Here is a 7959-nt window from a genome sequence, read left to right as displayed (position 1 = left end):
GGATATGATAGAGGATACGATATTATAGAGGATAGGATAGGATAGAGGATAGGATAGGCTAGAGGATAGGATCAGATAGAGGATAGGATAGGATAGAGGATAGGATAGGATAGGATAGAGGATAGGATAGGATAGAGGATAGGATAGGATAGAGGATAGGATAGGATAGAGGATAGGATAGGATAGAGGATAGGATAGGATAGAGGATAGGATAGGATAGAGGATAGGATAGGATAGAGGATAGGATAGGATAGAGGATAGGATAGGATAGAGCATAGGATAGGATAGGATTGAGGGTAGGATAGGATAGAGGATAGGATAGGATAGAGGATAGGATAGAGGATAGGATAGGCTAGAGGATAGTGTCAGATAGAGGATAGGATATGATAGAGGATAGGATAGGATAGAGGATTGGATAGGATAGAGGATATGATAGGATAGCGGATAGGATATAATGGAGTATAGGATAGGAATGAGGATAGGATAGGGTTGAGGATAGGATAGGATAGAGGATATGATAGAGGATATGATAGGATAGCGGATAGGATATAATGGAGTATAGGTTAGGAATGAGGATAGGATAGGGTTCAGGATAGGATAGGATAGAGAATAGGATAGGATAGAGGATAGGTTAGGATAGAGGATAGGATAGGATAGAGGATAGGATAGGATAGAGGATAGGATAGGATAGAGGATAGGATAGGATAGAGGATAGGATAGGATAGAGGATAGGATAGGATAGAGGATAGGATAGGATAGAGGATAGGATAGGATAGAGGATAGGATAGGATAGAGGATAGGATAGGATAGAGGATAGGATAGAGGATAGGATAGGATAGAGGATAGGACAGGATAGAGGATAGGATAGAGGATAGGATAGGATAGAGGATAGGATAGAGGATAGGATAGAGGATTGGATTGGATACAGGATATTATAGGATAGAGGATATGATACGATAGCGGATAGGTTATAATGGAGTATAGGATAGTAATGAGGATAGGATAGCGTTGAGGATAGGATAGGATAGAGGATAGGATAGGATAGAGGATAGGTTAGGATAGAGGATAGGATAGGATAGAGGATAGGATAGGATAGAGGGTAGGATAGGATAGAGGATAGGATAGGATAGAGGATAGGATAGCAAAGCGGATAGGATAGGATAGGATAGAGGATAGGATAGCAAAGCGGATAGGATAGGATGTAGGATTGGATAGGATAGAGGATAGGATAGGATAGAGGATAGGATAGGATAGATGATATTATAGGATAGAGGATAGAATATGATAGAGGATACGATATTATACAGGATACGATAGGATAGAGGATTGGATAGGGGATTGGATAGGATAGAGGATAGGAGACGATAGAGGATAGAATAGGATAGAGGATAGGATAGGATAGAGAATAGGATAGGATAGATGATATTATAGGCAAGAGGATAGGATATGATAGAGGATACGATATTATAGAGGATAGGATAGGATAGAGGATAGGATAGGCTAGAGGATAGGATCAGATAGAGGATAGGATAGGATAGAGGATAGGATAGGATAGATGATATTATAGGATAGAGGATAGAATATGATAGAGGATACGATATTATACAGGATACGATAGGATAGAGGATTGGATAGGGGATTGGATAGGATAGAGGATAGGAGACGATAGAGGATAGGATAGGATAGAGGATAGGATAGGATAGAGAATAGGATAGGATAGATGATATTATAGGCAAGAGGATAGGATATGATAGAGGATACGATATTATAGAGTATAGGATAGGATAGAGGATAGGATAGGCTAGAGGATAGGATCAGATAGAGGATAGGATAGGATAGAGGATAGGATAGGATAGGATAGAGGATAGGATAGGATAGAGGATAGGATAGGATAGAGGATAGGATAGGATAGAGGATAGGATAGGATAGAGGATAGGATAGGATAGAGGATAGGATAGGATAGAGGATAGGATAGGATAGAGCATAGGATAGGATAGGATTGAGGGTAGGATAGGATAGAGGATAGGATAGGATAGAGGATAGGATAGAGGATAGGATAGGCTAGAGGATAGTGTCAGATAGAGGATAGGATATGATAGAGGATAGGATAGGATAGAGGATTGGATAGGATAGAGGATATGATAGGATAGCGGATAGGATATAATGGAGTATAGGATAGGAATGAGGATAGGATAGGGTTGAGGATAGGATAGGATAGAGGATATGATAGAGGATATGATAGGATAGCGGATAGGATATAATGGAGTATAGGTTAGGAATGAGGATAGGATAGGGTTCAGGATAGGATAGGATAGAGAATAGGATAGGATAGAGGATAGGTTAGGATAGAGTATAGGATAGGATAGAGGATAGGATAGGATAGCGGATAGGATAGGATAGAGGATAGGATAGGATAGAGGATAGGATAGGGTAGAGGATAGGATAGGATAGAGGATAGGAGAGGATAGAGGATAGGATAGGATAGAGGATAGGATAGGATAGAGGATAGGATAGGATAGAGGATAGGATAGAGGATTGGATAGGATAGAGGATATGATACGATAGGGTAGAGGATAGGATAGCATAGAGGATAGGATCGTATAGAGGATAGGATAGGTGATTGGAAAGGATAGAGGATAGGATAGGGTAGATGATAGGATAGACAATAGGATAGGATAGTGGATAGGATAGGGGATTGGATAGGATAGAGGATAGGATAGGATAGGATAGGATAGAGGATAGTATAGGATAGAGGATATGATAGGATAGAGGATAGGATGGGATAGAGGATAGGATAGGATAGAGGATAGGATAGGATAGAGGATAGGATAGGATAGAGGATAGGATAGGATAGAGGATAGGATAGGATAGAGGATAGGATAGGATAGGATAGAGGATAGGATAGGATAGATGATATTATAGGAAAGAGGATAGGATACGATAGAGGATACGATATTATAGAGAATAGGATAGGATAGAGTATCGGATAGGATAGGACAGAGGATAGGATAGGGGATTGGATAGGATAGAGGACAGGAGACGATAGAAGATAAGATAGGGGATTGGATAGGATAGAGGAAAGGAGACGATAGAGATTGGATAGGATAGATGATATTATAGGAAAGAGGATAGGATATGATAGAGGATACGATATTATAGAGGATAGGACTGGATAGAGGATAGGATAGGATAGAGGATAGGATAGGATAGAGGATAGGATAGGATAGAGGATAGGATAGGATAGAGGATAGGATAGGATAGAGGATAGGATAGGATAGAGGATAGGATAGGATAGAGGATAGGATAGGATAGAGGATAGGATAGAGGATATGATAGGATAGGGTAGAGGATAGGATAGGATAGAGGATAGGATCGTATAGAGGATAGGATAGGTGATTGGATAGGATAGAGGATAGGATAGGGTAGATGATAGGATAGAGAATAGGATAGGATAGAGGATAGGATAGAATAGAGGATAGGATTGGATATAGGATAGGATAGGGGATTGGATAGTATAGAGGATAAGATAGGATAGAGGATAGGATAGGATAGAGGATCGGATAGGATAGAGGATAGGATAGGATAGAGGATAGGATAGGGTAGATGATAGGATAGGATAGAGGATCGGATAGGATAGAGGATAGGATAGGATAAAAGATAGGATAGGATAGAGGATAGGATAGGATAGTGGATAGGATAGGGGATTGGATAGGATAGAGGATAGGATAGGATAGGATAGAGGATAGTATAGGATAGAGGATATGATAGGATAGAGGATAGGATGGGATAGAGGATAGGATAGGATAGAGGATAGGATGGGATAGAGGATAGGATAGGGGATTGGATAGGATAGAGGACAGGAGAAGATAGAAGATAAGATAGGGGATTGGATAGGATAGAGGAAAGGAGACGATAGAGATTGGATAGGATAGAGGATATTATAGGAAAGAGGATAGGATATGATAGAGGATAGGATAGGATAGAGGATGGATAGGATAGAGGATAGGATAGGATAGAGGATAGGATAGGATAGAGGATAGGATAGGATACGATAGAGGATATAATAGGATAGCGGTTAGGACTGGATAGAGGATAGGATAGGATAGAGGATAGGATAGGATAAAGGATAGGATAGAGGATTGGTTAGTATAAAGGATAGGATAGGATAGAGGATAGGATAGGATTGAGGATAGGATAGGATAGAGGATAGGATAGGATAGAGGATAGGATAGGATAGAGGATAGGATAGGATAGAGGATAGGATAGGATAGAGGATAGGATAGGATAAAGGATAGGATTGGATAGAGGATAGGATAGGATAGAGAATAGGATAGGATAGAGGATAGGATAGGATAGGATTGAGGATAGGATAGGATAGAGGATAGGATAGGATAGAGGATAGGATAGGATAGAGGATAGGATAGGATAGAGGATAGGATAGGATAGAGGATGTGATAGGATAGAGTATAGAATAGGATAGAGCATAGGATAGGATTGAGGGTAGGATAGGATAGAGGATAGGATAGGATAGAGGATAGGATAGGGGATTGGATAGGATAGAGGACAGGAGACGATAGAAGATAAGATACGGGATTGGATAGGATATAGGAAAGGAGACGATAGAGATTGGATAGGATAGATGATATTATAGGAAAGAGGATAGGATATGATAGAGGATAGGACAGGATAGAGGATAGGATAGGATAGAGGATAGGATAGGATACAGGATAGGATAGGATAGAGGATAGGATAGGATAGAGGATAGGTTAGGATAGAGGATGGGATAGGATAGAGTATAGAATAGGATAGAGCATAGGATAGGATAGAGGATAGGAGGATAGGATAGGATAGAGGAGATAGGATAGATGATAGGATAGAATAGAGGATAGGATTGGATAGAGGATAGGATAGGGGATTGGATAGTATAGAGGATAAGATAGGATAGAGGATAGGATAGGATAGAGGATCGGATAGGATAGAGGATAGGATATAATAGAGGATAGGATAGGGTAGATGATAGGATAGGATAGAGGATCGGATAGGATAGAGGATAGGATAGGATAAAAGATAGGATAGGATAGAGGATAGGATAGGATAGTGGATAGGATAGGGGATTGGATAGGATAGAGGATAGGATAGGATAGGATAGAGCGGATAGTATAGGATAGAGGATATGATAGGATAGAGGATAGGATGGGATAGAGGATAGGATAGGATAGAGGATAGGATGGGATAGAGGATAGGATAGATGATTGGATAGGATAGAGGACATGAGAAGATAGAAGATAACATAGGGGATTGGATAGGATAGAGGAAAGGAGACGATAGAGATTGGATAGGATAGAGGATATTATAGGATAGAGGATAGGATATGGTAGAGGATAGGATAGGATAGAGGATGGATAGGATAGAGGATAGGATAGGATAGAGGATAGGATAGGATACGATAGAGGATATAATAGGATAGAGGATAGGATTGGATAGAGGATAGGATAGGATAGAGGATAGGATGGGGTAGAGGATAACATAGGATAGAGGATAGGATAGGATATAGGATAGGATAGAGGATAGGATAGGATAGAGGATAGGATAGGGATAAAGGATAGGATTGGATAGAGGATAGGGATAGGATAGATAATAGGATAGGATAGAGGATAGGATAGGATTGAGGATAGGATAGGATAGAGGATAGGATAGGATAGAGGATAGGATAGGATAGAGGATAGGATAGGATAGAGGATAGGATAGGATAGAGGATAGGATAGGATAGAGGATAGGATAGGATAGAGGATGTGATAGGATAGAGTATAGAATAGGATAGAGCATAGGATAGGATTGAGGGTAGGATAGGATCGAGGATAGGATAGGATAGAGGATAGGATAGGGATTGGATAGGATAGAGGACAGGAGACGATAGAAGATAAGATACGGGATTGGATAGGATATAGGAAAGGAGACGATAGAGATTGGATAGGATAGATGATATTATAGGAAAGAGGATAGGATATGATAGAGGATACGATATTATAGAGGATAGGACAGGATAGAGGATAGGATAGGATAGAGGATAGGATAGGATACAGGATAGGATAGGATAGAGGATAGGATAGGATAGAGGATAGGTTAGGATAGAGGATGGGATAGGATAGAGTATAGAATAGGATAGAGCATAGGATAGGATAGGATTGAGGGTAGGATAGGATAGAGGATAGGATAGGATAGAGGATAGGATAGGGGATTGGATAGGATAGAGGACAGGAGACGATAGAAGATAAGATAGGGGATTGGATAGGATAGAGGAAAGGAGACGATAGAGATTGGATAGGATAGATGATATTATAGGAAAGAGGATAGGATATGATAGAGGATACGATATTATAGAGGATAGGACTGGATAGAGGATAGGATAGGATAGAGGATAGGATAGGATAGACGATAGGATAGGATTAGAGGATAGGATAGGATAGAGGATAGGATAGGGATAGAGGATAGGATAGATAATAGAGGATAGGATAGGATAGAGGATAGGATAGGATAGAGGATAGGATAGGATAGAGGATAGGATAGGATAGAGGATAGGATAGGATAGAGGATAGGATAGGATAGAGGATAGGATAGGATAGAGGATAGGATAGGATAGAGGATAGGATAGGATAGAGGATAGGATAGGATAGAGGATAGGATAGGATAGAGGATAGGATAGGATAGAGGATAGGATAGGATAGAGGATAGGATAGGATAGAGGATAGGATAGGATAGAGGATAGGATAGGATAGAGGATAGGATAGAGGATAGGATAGAGGATAGGATAGGATAGAGGATAGGATAGAGGATAGGATAGAGGATAGGATAGAGGATTGGATTGGATAGAGGATATTATAGGATAGAGGATATGATACGATAGCGGATAGTATATAATGGAGTATAGGATAGTAATGAGGATAGGATAGCGTTGAGGATAGGATAGGATAGAGGATAGGATAGAGGATAGGTTAGGATAGAGGATAGGATAGGATAGAGGATAGGATAGGATAGAGGATAGGATAGGATGGAGGATAGGATAGAGGATAGAGGATAGGATAGAGGATAGGATAGAGGATAGGATAGGATAGAGGATAGGATAGAGCATAGGATAGAGGATAGGATAGAGGATTGGATAGGATAGAGGATATTATAGGATAGAGGATATGATAGGATAGCGGATAGGATATAATGGAGTATAGGATAGGAATGAGGATAGGATAGCGTTGAGGATAGGATAGGATACAGGATAGGATAGGATAGAGGATAGGTTAGGATAGAGGATAGGATAGGATAGAGGATAGGATAGGATAGAGGATAGGATAGGATAGAGGATTGGTTAGTATAAAGGATAGGAGAGGATAGAGGATAGGATAGGATTGAGGATAGGATAGGATAGAGGATAGGATAGGATAGAGGATAGGATAGGATAGAGGATAGGATAGGATAGAGGATAGGATAGGATAGAGGATAGGATAGGATAGAGGATAGGATAGGATAGAGGATAGGATAGGATAGAGTATAGGATAGGGGATTGGATAGGATAGAGGATAGGATAGGATAGGATAGAGGATAGTATAGGATAGAGGATATGATAGGATAGAGGATAGGATAGGATAGAGGATCGGATAGGATAGAGGATAGGATATAATAGAGGATAGGATAGGGTAGATGATAGGATAGGATAGAGGATCGGATAGGATAGAGGATAGGATAGGATAAAAGATAGGATAGGATAGAGGATAGGATAGGATAGTGGATAGGATAGGGGATTGGATAGGATAGAGGATAGGATAGGATAGGATAGAGGATAGTATAGGATAGAGGATATGATAGGATAGAGGATAGGATGGGATAGAGGATAGGATAGGATAGAGGATAGGATGGGATAGAGGATAGGATAGATGATTGGATAGGATAGAGGACATGAGAAGATAG

This window comes from Halictus rubicundus, unplaced genomic scaffold (assembly GCF_050948215.1).
Source record: "Halictus rubicundus isolate RS-2024b unplaced genomic scaffold, iyHalRubi1_principal scaffold0057, whole genome shotgun sequence".
In the NCBI taxonomy this organism is placed as follows: domain Eukaryota; kingdom Metazoa; phylum Arthropoda; class Insecta; order Hymenoptera; family Halictidae; genus Halictus; species Halictus rubicundus.
Note: the sequence above shows the minus strand (reverse complement) of the source record.